The sequence below is a fragment of the Lagopus leucura genome, unplaced genomic scaffold (assembly GCF_019238085.1).
Source record: "Lagopus leucura isolate 7727_CA_CO unplaced genomic scaffold, USGS_WTPT01 Super-Scaffold_100026, whole genome shotgun sequence".
Lineage (NCBI taxonomy): Eukaryota > Metazoa > Chordata > Aves > Galliformes > Phasianidae > Lagopus > Lagopus leucura.
In genome coordinates, this window is record NW_024962277.1 from 3,827,940 (window position 1) to 3,840,631 (window position 12,692).

Below are 12,692 nucleotides of genomic sequence, written 5' to 3' on the forward strand. Positions count from 1 at the left end.
ATTCACAGTGCTGAAACTGATGGAACTTGGTCCTAGGGATCCCTGTAAGCTGATTCAATGATAACCATTAAAAATATCAGTACAAACCTACAAACACTTCATAAACAGTAACTGGAATTTGGGACTTCTAAGTCTTTTAAAAGATAATATATGAAATTCAGAGATACAATTGTTTAACTCATGGAAAAAGGTTTTTTTTTTTTTTGTTTCCTAATGGAATTCACTGTATAGAACATCCAAAAAGTTGTCTCCTTCTTATTCATATTTATGAAGGAAATTCTCCATTTTGAATTTCCTGGTGGAATCCAACTATTTGAGTTAATTTTAATTTCAGAATAGATTAGACCTGAAAACCCAGCTGGCTATATCAAGAGAACAGACTTCCTTGTATTTCCCTCCCTGTACTCCCAATTTTGGGCGTACTGAACATAAAGCAAGGAAGGCAGACAGTCATATTTACTTATAGCAGGGACACTGCCAACTTTATAGAAACAACCTTTATCAAAAGATTTTTGTCCGTTATGTTTCTCTTCCTATAATACATGTTGAGTTTCTATTTCTTTTCATATTCCCTTGGATACTTTGTTGATTTTCCTGCCTTGGCAACACAGCCTATCATTATATCTTGTTTGAAAATGTGTTGAGTGATTAGAGAGGAGTCAGCACAAAAATAGGAACATCCGTGACTGCCTGTGCCTGGCAGAAAATACCCAACTCTGTGTGCTTCCAGACACGTGGAGCTGGTGAGGCTACTACGCATCATAACGTCAATTCTGAATTACCCTCACAAAGAGCAACGATAACAAAGCATTACAGAAATTAGGTTTCCCGTCTCTCATGCTTTTCTCTCTAAACGGGAAGATTTCTTATCACTTTTCCTCAGTAAGCCAGGTGACAAATACAGGTCTTCTTTCTACTCCCTTCCTTTAACGGTGTATTCTAAATTAAAACAAACAGAACCAGTTATTATAGATAACTTCATCTGTATAACATACATTAGCTTTCAGAGTATGTGCGTATGTATCTGATACCCTTCTGGTTTTTGTCTTTCGGGGCATAGATGATGTATTTCAGGTTTCCACAGAATGGCACATCACCTAGAAACTTACTCTTCAGCCCTTGCCTTGATAATTATCAAACAGCTGGCAACCTGAACACTAGTAATGCTTTCACCATTTGATTCAGGTGAAGACCAATTAATAAAATCAATAAATATATCACAACTACTGTGATGCACATGTGCTACTTCACACGTGCGTAGCTATCAGCCAGAACTTTGTTCTGTCCCTGGTCTACTAGCTTTTCTGCCTATAAGCGTAATTGCTGATTAAGTTTAAGTTTATTTTATTCATGATTCTGGGTCCCTTTCTCATAATGGAATTCCTGTCATGGTCCTCCTACAGACTGTCAAGATAAAAGCAAACCAACTACCACATTTTCTTGTGGACAAAACTTTATGCACTGGCCAAAAGCCATTCATAGAAGGAATACATCAGCTGGAGGCCTTCCTCTCCAGTCTAAATGAGAAATTGCTCCTTATGTTGTCTTTCATCTTTTAAATGTGTTCCAGTCTGATCTGAGCAGCTGTCTACATTAGATTTATTTCTCTGCTTGTTCACGGATGTTCTCATCTATGCTAATCAGTCTTCCTTTGTACATCTTGAGCATTATCTTCTTAATCAAGTTTATTTTCATATCCCATTTTGTGGCTTTCAGGTCCATAACCTCCATCAGTTCTTGCAGACTGAGTTTTTTGAACACCATGGTATCCGACAATCTGATTTACTTTAATTTTGGAAGTAATATTAGGTGTTCATTTCTCTTATTCGATATTCAAAATTACACCTGAATATCTGCAAAACACTTTAAAAATACTGATACCACATCATTTTAGTTTTTTCTCTGTCTATAAATACAAACACATGCATATGTAAAAACAAACCTATACAATCAAAACCTGTATTGGATATTTCACAGTATTGCACTTTCTGGAAGAACAAACAGTGTAACTTTTCTTATGTGCTTAAGATTTTCAAAGTTCTGACTTCTGATCTTTTCTCCAGCTGAATAGCTATGCTTGTGGAGTTCATGGATGCCATATAGATTAATCATTAGGACTCTACTCATTCTGCAGTAACTCATTAATCATTTGAGTATTACCTATCACAAACCTCCCAGAACAAAAGCTTATCTGTTTCCACCATTTAACCAGTCACTTCAGCATAGTGATTACTGTAAGAATTATCTTTACACATTTCTTTTCTGAAAGGACCCAACCCCACAGAGCTCCTTCCACAACAGCTTCTGATCTGAAGCATCAATGAAATGGTTTGGAGCTCACCACAACAGCTTCTTGCATTAGGAAATTGTGAGGGAAATTTGTCTCCGTGCTCAGGACCAGCAAAAGTCTCATAAGCCATTCCAATTTTATTACCTAATCCTAATTATTGAATGCTTTGCAACTTACCTGTAGTTTGCCAGGGTTTTGGACCAAACAGAAGGTTTAAACAGCGCAGCAGGCCTTGGAGTGAAAATAAGCTTCTCCCTTTCTTTGCTGAAGAGAAAGTCTGCTGCCACCAATGCCTATCACTCCTCTGACATAAAAGTGCATTTCCTCAAAAATTCTTATTTCCTATCAAAAATCATGCAAGTTGCTGCTCATAGATTACTGTATATCATGGCACTATAATGGAAACCTTCAGAGTATCTTAAAAAACGAAAATGGATAGAGAACAAGTTTGTAAAAGCCAAAACCACAGCTACAAGTCAAATGCAGTGGGAGGCTTTCACCTACCGCACACTGGTGCCACAACAGTATTTATTACAGAGTGCTCTCATGGTTGCAGCTAAAGGTGCTGTTTCACAGCCTGGGAGCTGTGCTTTGAGATTATCAGTCTTCATTTTCCTTTGATCTTCAATTCAGGTTCAGATACACAGGCCATGGGGGTGTCTGTTTGAGCAGACCTTTGGAAGCACTGTCCCAGCACCAGCACTTTGTTTCCTACCTGAACCAGCAGCACGATGGACAAAGGCTGCTGCATGCTCACTTACTTCCCTTACAGTAAAGGGAGAGATACCAGTTTAAAAATGACTTTTCTGCCTCCATTCAATAACATGGGGCAAACAGATGTTAATGCTGAAGTTTTGTTGTGATTTATTGTGGGCTTGCCTTGGTAGAGTTCAATTACACACATGAGAAAAAAAATAATGAAACCACATAAGCACGGCTGTTACTGCTCAGGACAGTTATTGTCAGGTTCTTTGTTTGTTTGTTCATTTTTAATTGAAGATGCTTAGGCATTTAATAGCTTAAGACAGAAAGAGGTCCCTCTGTTGGCTTGTGTTCAGACTCATTTGTATTCAAATGCACATTTTGCAAAGAATCTAAAATGAGCACATATTGAAGTCAAATGACACATCAGATGCTGAGCATGGCTCTGGAACATATTGTGTATATAATCTCACTGAACTGGGGTTGTGAAGCACTGTGCTTCAAGGGGAAAAGTCTGCTCCAGCAGACACACATACACGCTTATTTTTTTAGCAAAAAAGCTGTTCTATGAACGCTGAGGGAGATGTGTATGAATCTGAACAAGCCTTCCAGTTTACTGCATGTTGGATCAAGGCCACTGACTGTCATAATGCAATATGAAGGTTAAAAACTTATTGAACAGAACCAGGTTTTTTTAAATAAAGTATCTCTTTCTTCATCTGCTTTTCTCAAAGTGAGTAATCGGACAGATCTGACTTACATTTCCGTATTAAAGCATGTTGCTATTTATATACCCTTAAAAAGTATGCAGCTTTACAGTTATCAGTTTGAAACAAAAACAACAACAACAACAACAAAAAAAAACAAAACAAAACAACAACAACAAAAAAAAAAAAAAACAACAAAAAACCCCAAGAAGTCAACATATCACTTTAAAGTAATGATTTGGGTTGGAGCAACGGTATTTATTTTTGCTAAGAAAAAATTGCTTTTACCCCTAAGGAAGTAATATTTTCCATGGTGGGAAAGAAGTTACAACAAAACCACACTAAAACATTCTGCCCAAAAATGCTGACCTCAACTTAATACAACATAATAGCTACCTGCAGTGTCGTACTACCTGTGCTGTTGTACAAACTGCCATCAATGTTACTTCTGTGGCAAACAGGCCATCCTCAAACGCTGTTGCACTTTTTATCTCCAACTTGCATAACTTCTTAAGAAGTAATGTGCAGTGACAACTGCCAAAACACAAGCATCTTTAATATGCCATGACAGTAAAAGAGACTACAACACTTTCAGAGAGAGGCACTGTAATTGTACTTTAAAGCTAAACAGGAAATAAGAAACCAAAGTGTGCAGTGCATTATACATAATTGATCAATCATCAGAATGACCAAATAAGTTCAGGCCTCAGTTTTTGTTGCAAACACCGCTAAGGAAGTGGAATGTATTAACTAAGCTTCTATGTTTTATTTTCATTTCAAACCATATTACTCATACTCATATTGCATGAGTTTGCAAGAAAAAAAAAAAAACAAAAAGAACCATCCAGACAGTGCACACTTCAAGCTGTAGAACCATGGGAGAACTCCATTAAATATGCTTGCTATTGCTGTTGCATGCACTTCCAAAAGTCCTGCTCTGAGTGCCAAAAATCTAAGCAGGCATTTTAAGATGGACAGTTTAAAACAAAACAACTGAAAGCGATAGTGCAGCCCATTCCAAATGATCCCGAAGCACTTTACCACGCTAAGACTAACTTCATTAGCCTTGTGTTAGCCAAATTCCTCTTACCTTCAGCTGGAGATTTTGCCTGTGCAAAGGCAGTTAAAATTAGCCCCTGCAAACGTGTGAGGAAAGATTAACGTGAGTGATTAACTCAAACTGCTGCTGCAGAATTAATAAAATGCTCCCCACAGAACACCTCTGAGCTCAGTTGTGCATCACACGCAGGTCTGGCAGTAGTGGTAAATCTCACTGTAGAAACGGCACTCAGGCACTGATCATCACCTACCAGGCATTTTTCATTTCAAGTGTCACTGAGAAAACTGAGAGGGAGTTGAATTAAACCATTAGCACTGATTTCTGTAATTCATCAACTGTGCACTTCTCCTGTCTTTGAATGAGTAGAAGATACTAACCCAATTTATCAGCTCTAGATCTTATCTAGAAATGTTGCTACAGTTTTTATCCGATTTCCCCGTTCATTACTTACTGTCTGCAGCACTAGCTGATTGTGATTAGATGTCCTTCTTTCCTGAATGTGTATTTGGAAGATTTATTCACTTCTTGCATCTCTCTTTCTGAAAGTTGCAAAGCTCTATTGATATTCTGTAGTATTGCTTTATGGCCAAAATCTAGTATTAGAAAACTAAGGTTAGTGGTCCAAAAATATATATGCCCTCTAGCTATTTTCCCATGCTTTGTACATGTTTGTTCCGGAACACAGATTGATTTATAACTATGAAATATTTTTCAAAAATCAAAAGGTGTTTCTCATAACAGTTTTTATGTGCAAAATAATCTCTCTCTACAGACAACTTTACCTGCAACTGAAATATAACCAGTTTTGAGGTGAAAGGTTATCAGTGCATCTGACAACATATGTTTAAATATTTGTAGAGACTGTCACAACTAAGGAATGAGCACTCACCCAAAATCTTTCTGTACCCTTTGAACTATCCAAACAAGATTGCAATATCCACAACCTTCCTTAACAACCATGAGCATTAACCCTGTGCAAAACTATCTCCTTTTCTATTCCTTAATGAGTGCCAATTTCTATCAAAGAGCACATGCTTCAAAATTCACAGAAAAGGATGGGTCTTGCAGCAGAAAAAATTTCTTCTCAGCAAGAATGTTCAGGAACTGGAACAGGCTGCCGAGGGAAGCTGTGGAGTCACTGTCCCTGCACTGTGGAAGTGTTCAGCAACCGTATAAGTGTGGCACTGAGTAGCATAGTTTAGTGGAGATGGGTTGATGGTTGGACTGGATGATTTTAGTCATCTCTTCCAAGCTTAATGATTCTAATTAAGAATCTAATGATTCATCTATACCCAGAAGATTAGAACACTAAAGTTTCCTTGTTAAGAGATGACATTGCCAAAGAACTTATAGATACATGTTTCCTTTCTTCAAAGCAAAAGGGGATGCCTTTGTCCATTTTAACTATAAAAGTATGGTACTAGGAAGTTATTTTCTCCTCTGGGATAGTTTGAGTTCTCTAATTCAAAGCTGGTGTTCAGTCTAGGATCTAATATCCATAAGTGACAAAGCAGAAAGACTTTGTGCAGTAACATCATCTATTAAGTAAGTGCCAGCATTCTTTATCAGTCCACTCTGCTAGATTTAGGGTCCAGTCAAAGGTGTACTTGCAGCAGCCTCAGACGGAAATGGCAAAGGCTCCTAGTCAGAAAGAAACAGTTAATCTCTTTACCTGTACAAATTTGACCCAAAGAGGAATCCTGACCAAGCATCTTTAAAAAAGGTGGGAAACACCAGACTGGCCATACATTTATTATTATTTTTTTCCCTGCTACAGATATACTTTCTGTTATGTTAGGAACAGGTTTCAGCCAGTAAAGGTCTCCCTCTGACCTCAGGCTTACCCCACAAAGTGCTACTGGCTGAATTAGACAGTGTTGTTTTAAAGCTGGGTGGCATTAGCCAACTGAAAGTCTTTCAGATTATACCTCCTAAGTAAAGGCTTGTCTACACTGGGAAATTTACCAGTATAGTTTTATTGGCTTAATTATAACTGTTATAATTTAGTTATAAATATAACTCTGTTTGGACATTCTTATAAGGAATATGAGTGCTTATGTCACTTTGAAAACTGTACAAGTAGAAAAAGATATCTTAATCCCATACTAAATATATCCAAAGGAGGAGTTACAATGACCAAACTGGTGTAATTAAAATTGGTATGATTATACCACTGCAACCAAGCCAGTGAATTTTCCCCTGCAGACAGTCCTTCCTCACATAACCATGCATTTGTTAAGAGAAGAAAGCAGAAGCCTGGGGAGTCCCACCTGCTAGTTCCCCTGGGAACAAAATGCCCTTCATCACTTACTGAGATTGTGCAGCAGAGACAAATACTGACACTTAAGATAATATTTAAAATTACAGCGGGTGATAGATGTAGCATCAGTAGCATCAGACACAAATATTCTGAATTGGCAATTAGACCTGTGCAAAATGTTGGCATTTAATAATCAAAAGTCATCAGGAACTCAATTCACTCCTTAATGAAACAGTAGCACTTGTAATAGCTGACCAGCACTGGCTCAAAGCAAAGAAGTGTTCCAGTTGCTCAGGGCTCCTCATGCAAAAATACGTGGTTACACACTGTACTTAGGAAGCTATCCTAATACACTATTTTCTCTCGATAGGCAACATGTATAGTGTGAACTAAATAACTCTATTATTAGCTTACTTGTTTACTTCCTCTTTAAGCTCCTGGAATGCCAGATTCTTATGTACAGACATGACTCCCATATATCATCAGTGTTGTTCTTCATCATATTGGCAGAGTTGCACAAAAATTGGAATTTGTTTAAGTTGATATAATTCTGAAAAACTTATGAAAATTTTTACTCACATTTCTAATTTAATTATGTGTAGACTAATGTGCCACTGTGTGTTTTCCATTAACATTTTTCTCAACAGATGCCGAAACAGAATTCTAAAGAATATACATTTAACTTTAGAGCCAACTGTTAAAACTGGTAATACGTAATACCTTGTAGTTTCTAACTTTATGAGAAGTCTTTTTTAGGATGCCATTTGTTGTCTATTATTAATATAGTTGTAGCTCTTGAATTTCTATTTATTCCATTGTACCAAAAAGATCTCACAAGGTAGAAAGCTGCCTTCAGAAAGAAAATTAGTTGGGCTACATTTCTTCAGCAGTAGACTTTCTGAGTAACTTCAGCTGTTCTGTTCAAAAACAACTTGGTTATGTTTGCATGATCTCAGTTGTTTTTGATTGTTAAAATTTAAGAACTCCAATGTAAAGCAAATGAATTTCAACCAGCCAGAAACCAATTCCACCTGGAACACGGGTAGACTGCTCATGGCATGGGTGAAGATAGAATGACATATTGCTAACTTTGGAAATCATCTCCTGAAAACTCAGGAAGATTTACGCCTTTCTAATCCAATCATAATTCACTTCCACAAAACATGGAAGGAAATCCACAGAGAATCATTCAAGGAAATTCTTTGAGCAGACATATGGGGAAATTCCTCAGTAAAGGTAAAAGGTCATATATTATCTTGAGACAACTGAATTATATTAAAAAAAAAAAAAAAAAAAAAAAAAAAGGAACATTCATGGTCTCCTACCTCTATAAAAAACTTTTTTGAGATCAGTTTTAAAGTGAAAGAAAAATGGGAAAACATAGCAGCACCACAGATATAAATAGAATTTATTCCAGTTGTGTTAACCAAGAAGCTAAATTTACTGCAGTTGAAAAAGTTATCACAAGAGTGAACGTGAATCAGCAGATCTTAAGAGCAACCAGGAGGATAACATGTAATTTAAACTCTGCTAAGAAAAACAAGCTGTAAATTGCAGAAATCTCAGTAACAGTGATGTTCCAGCTCTACGTTCAGTGGCCAATTCAAACACCCACTATTTGCTGTGAAATATGGAGTCAGACCCATACATACTCTTTCGCCATCTGAAATCGGTATAAGTAGGTGTCATTGGTCCTTTCTGATACATCTTCCAGTAAGGGAAAAAGCATTAAGAGATAAATCTGATTTCTTTTACTCCCCTGAAACTAAAGGAAAGATGAATTGGCAGGTAGATCTTAAAGCACTATACTCTATTCAGCGCTTATGAGCACAGTTTTCAAGTACACCACAAAATTCAATTACCTTTAAACAGTCTTGTCAAGCTACTTCAAGTGGAGCACAAAATGGTTTCAGTGCTAAGGAGTTCATGACATGAAAGTTCATACCAGATCTGAAGCTCAATCCTTCCAAGACATCCTAGAAAGGTTAAACAGAACTGGAAAAACTACTGTCATCTGGTTTCTCAATAGATGCTCTTTCTTAACAATTCTCCCCCAGACTATACATTATACATCTTAGAGGCAGTCCATCTAGGGAGGACAGATGCAATGAAGTGTAGGGAACCTTGTTGTGCTCTACATGGATACAGACAATGCTGCTGCACTCTTCAAATTCATCAGGGAGAGAAAAGAGACAAGGATTTACATTCTCTGTTGAAGATTGGTCCAGGAGATTGTGAAAGAGCTATGCTGTCACTTGAGAGGCCAACTTGAAATATACATGGTCCATAATATTTCATGAATTATTGCACTCCAGTGCATAGATATAGACAAGGTTAAGAAGGTGTAATCAGAACCAGAATGTAAGGATGTTCTAGGATGACATGCTGCTTATCAATATCTGCGTAAGCTCTTTATAACGTGACTTTTTCCAGAGTTAAAGTATATATATAAATATATATATGTACAGGGATACATACACATATATATCCTCATATACTGTGAAACTGATCTTTTCAGATCTAATAGCAGTAGACAGTGTGTAAAATTCCCATAGAAATTCATGAAGGTTTTTTATCTTCTTGGATCTGACACTAGACATGAGATAAAACTTACTAGACATGAGGAAAAACTTTTTCTCTCAGAGAGTGGTCAGGCACTGGAATGGCCTACCCAGAGAGGTCGTGGAGTTGCCGTCCCTGGCAGCGTTCAAGAGGCATCTGGATGAGGAGCTGAGAGATATGGTTTAGTGCTTGTGGTAGCAATGGTAATGAGAAGACGGTTGGACTAGATGATCTTATAGGTTGTTTCCAACCTTGTGATTCTATGATTCTACTAAGGCTTGGTGGTTTGCTTGGTGTTCTGTTTGGTTTGTATTTGTTTTGAAAACTTGTGGTCAAAAGTAAGTAAGGATAGAAACACAAAATGCGAGAATTTAAAAGGACCTGCAAACCATAGCAAAAAGATCCATCATGATAAAACCAAGAAGAAAAAAAACAGATGTGGAGCACGGTAGTCTCTAAAGGCTGGAACAAAGAATATTATGTCAGTTTTATATCCATTTGCTTTCTCTTTTCTCTTCATGAACGCTATGATTGTGTTTCTTCAGTGACTGACTACTAAAAAAAGGCAAAACATGATCTACTCATATGCCAGAGTGCTGCTCGATTGAGAAACAGCTGCTCTCTTTTGTTTATGTGAGAGACAAATATTTCCCAAAATATAGTGTAGGTAATAGAAATCCATGTTTCTAAAAGTTCATTAACAAATGGACCAAAAAGCTTGTTGGCAATACTTTGTAATGTTACAAAGCTACTTACAAAATTCAGGATTTTATCATAGCTTAATATCCTCTTCTTCCAGGAAGTGAACTTTCAGATATTATACTTCAGGTTAGAGTCAATTCAAGAACTCTAAGGAGAAACTAGGGTTTCTGATAAGCTGAATCTTACATGCCCTATTTGCTCATTGATAGTTTTACCACTAGGTCTATATAATAGCAAGGATATTTCAAAGAATGTAACATGGACATTTCTACTGTCTCTGATATGTCATTCTTCTCTTTCAAAATATTATAATCCTTCTTAAGTCAACTGTGTTACAAGGGACATTGCTTTTTGTGCAAGACTCAGGCAAGGTCTAGAAGGCAGGGAAAGGTGGATAAAGCATAAAGGTTTTTTTCATGTTTCTTTTACATAACATGTTTCATTTTTTTTTGCTTAGGGTATCCTCCACTACTTTTAAATCTGTCAGATGCTAATGAAGATAGGGTTGCTGTATTTGGAAAGGAATGAGTAGGACAAATTTCCAGGTTTTCTGCCATGAATATTACAAGGATAAAGCCTTCTCTCAAGTGAAACAGTTAAGAAATTCATGGTTTGCCCTAATCTGAAACAGCATTGCCTAGAGGTCCCAAATGCAGAGTTGAAAATATGCAAAAAAAAAAAAAAAATCTTTGGTGCATTAGGAGTTGTAGATCATTTACATGCTTGGCAAGGCCATTTAAGACCATTGTTTACTGTTAAGAAGTTCTCAAGTGATTATTGAAAGATACCTTAAATGTGAAACTTCTAAGTATCTTCTATTAGAAAAAAATCTTTCAAGATAGACAGATGTAAATAATGACTGCCATATGACAAAAGGATTTCATGGTTAAAAAGTAGACTTAAACAATGCCTCTCTAAGTCCTCATAAACAAGTTTTTAAAAGTTTTTTTTTTTTTCTTTTAAACAAAATCAAGAATATTTCTGCCAAGAAAGGTTTTATCAGCGAAAAATAGCAATTCTCCTTCTGAGATCTCTGCTCATATAATGATGGGGACATAAAGGATAATAATTAAATACCTCTTATTGAATCCATACTTGTATGAATTTTAGTGTATCACATTAACTTCAGATTTTAAGCAGAATTCAAAACTTTTTCTTCACAGTTTCGCTGGATGATAGACTTCCTTTGAGCTCTTGAAATTATCTATTGAACTTTGGAAGAGCAAAGAAGAAAAAGCAGGAAGAATGTCTGCTTTAAACCAAAACATCTCTCTGAAAACCACAAAGTTCTAATGATGGGAAATCACAAGTCTCTATTAGAATGTTAATCACTAGCTTTTGTGTCCTGCTTTTTAAATCTGTCAGAGAAAATGAAATTACAAAATTAATTGTGACTTCATTTTGGTTTGGACTTTTAGAAAGAAGCAATATAAGCAGGTTTCATTTTCACCAAATTATTTTGCTTTTATGTGTACACAGGAGACAGATGTACCTAAACTGCTTCATTAGATATAGCTGATAATAGGATATTAACAAGAACTTGAGATTCTATCTTACCTACTGTACATATCACAGCAATGCCTCAGAAATGGTATAAGAACATCCAACAACACAGCTGTAAGCTTACAAATTAATTCTACCTCCCCCCACAAATAACATAAGCAAATGAAAAAAACCTCATTTTCCAGTTAAACCAAACTGATCAGTGCCAGAACACTAACAAAGAAATGAAAGAAAACAATTCTTTATTTCCTGTCTCAGGAGCCATCTGCACATTTGCATGTCTGCCAAAAGCATTCTTGATTAATTCAGCCATCCCAACTAGCCCCAACTAGTCATTCTCTATCAAACATTTAGCACTTTTTCTAAGACATTTAAATAGCTGATTCAAAACACTTCTTGCTATGAACTGAAATCTGATCTTCCACTTCTTCTGTAAGTGAAATATGCAGCATGTTAAAGCAGCAAAGTAAATCCTAACATAGTCAAACAAACCCAGCATTAACCACTTGAACTTCTAGTGTTAAGGTTCAAATTTGACTCGGAATTGTCAACAGTAACCCCTTCTTACAAGGCTCTTTTAAACATATGTAAGTGCAGTTCAAGATCACATTTGGAGCAAAAAAGATGCCAGCTTTGGAGCTTGATCTTACAGAGGCCCTAATAGCTGTCAACTCCTTATAACCCTTTGTAAAAGAATTCAGTAAGAGATAACCATTCCTGAATGAGCTCCCCAATAAGCAGTGAGGATTCTACACCGCTTCGACATAACTAGAAATTTAGCCTGAATTTCATTTAAATATAACACAGGCCTTTTAATTACTATTATCACAAGAAATACAACAGCTTTCATGCCACTTATCTTGATCCTGCACTGATTTTTCTTTAATGCTTTTTTGTTAATTCGGG